This window comes from Calidris pugnax, unplaced genomic scaffold (assembly GCF_001431845.1).
Source record: "Calidris pugnax isolate Ruff unplaced genomic scaffold, ASM143184v1 scaffold21, whole genome shotgun sequence".
Lineage (NCBI taxonomy): Eukaryota > Metazoa > Chordata > Aves > Charadriiformes > Scolopacidae > Calidris > Calidris pugnax.
Genome location: NW_015090770.1, coordinates 1,936,660 through 1,938,002, shown reverse-complemented (window position 1 = coordinate 1,938,002; position 1,343 = coordinate 1,936,660).

Genomic DNA, 1,343 nt, shown 5'->3' with positions numbered 1-1,343 from the left:
CTCCCCACACGGCCGCGGCGGGCTGGGGAAACCCGCCCTCCCGCTCCCTCACCCCGCCCGGCCCGGCCGCCCCTTCCGGGTCAGCGCCGCCGCCATCTTTAGTGCGGGCAGCAGTGCCCGGGCTAGGCCGCTCCCCGCCGCTGCCGCGCTTAAAGCCACAGCAACCCTTTAAAATCAGTTTAAACTTCTGGATTCCAGGGTTCTCCCCCCGAAAAGGAGAGGAATAAGAAGAGTGAAGGATCCAAGCTGTGTTGTACACAGCTTCTTATGAGCAGGGGCATGAAAGCCCTTGGCTGGGAGCTGACTGTTCACAGAAACCCATCAAACAGGAGGAAATTCGCCAGGCCTTGAGAGGAAATACATTTTGCCTCCTATTTTTCCTCCAAATACTGCATTACAGAACAGCTAGGCAGGTTTTTTTCCTTCACAGAGCTGACTTGAGAGTGGTGGGTTCAGTTGTGTGACACCTTTCAGGCCAGGCATGGCTTTTGGACAGCCATGACTGGAGCTGCCTTATTTCTTAAAATCAGAGGCAGAGGATCCATGTTCTGGCTTTAATTAGCCGGCACATAAATAAGAGGAGGGCAGACTTGGACACAGCCATCGTTAGCGAGGTTGTGGTTCTCCACATCCTGTCCTGCCCCAACTCCCCCCTCCTCTCTCCAGCTCTTTTATTATACACCTGTAGTACTGTGAACAACCCTTATATATAAAAATCCCCTATGTGGGAATGTACATCAAAGCAAAAATGTAAAGCGGAACATATTTCAGACAAATACTTTATTTGCCTGGAGCATTCTCCTCCGGGAGCAGCTTGGGACCCCACAAAGGCTGCCCAGATTTTCCCATCTCCTACTAGTAAGTTTCCACTTTCCCAGTGACATTCAGAACGTCTTTACCTTGGGCCACCAAATGAGGATAGCATGTTATGAGCACCATGTCTTTAAAATATATCCAAATATATCCAGCAGCTTTAATCTGTCTCTAATCCATCCCTCCCCGTCAAGCACACGCACACATAGTCTCAGCTAACAGACCCCAGGCGAGGACTGCCTACACCTACACCTATCCTCTCTCTTACAGAGACATAATATATTGCCACCGCACAGGCATAAAATCCCCCACTTCTGCCTTTTTAGAAGCACAATTGTCCCTGCAGGGAAAAAAAGGGGTTTTTTCAGCTGCGTTTTTCTCGTATGGAACCACAGGTGAACAGATCAGCAGAGTTGTTGCATCCATCGAAGAAAATTTTGGCCAGGACAGCATTCCTCTTGTCCTCCAAACATATTAGTTCATCCTCTGCTGATCACCTGGCATTTTAAATGAAAACATAATACAATTTC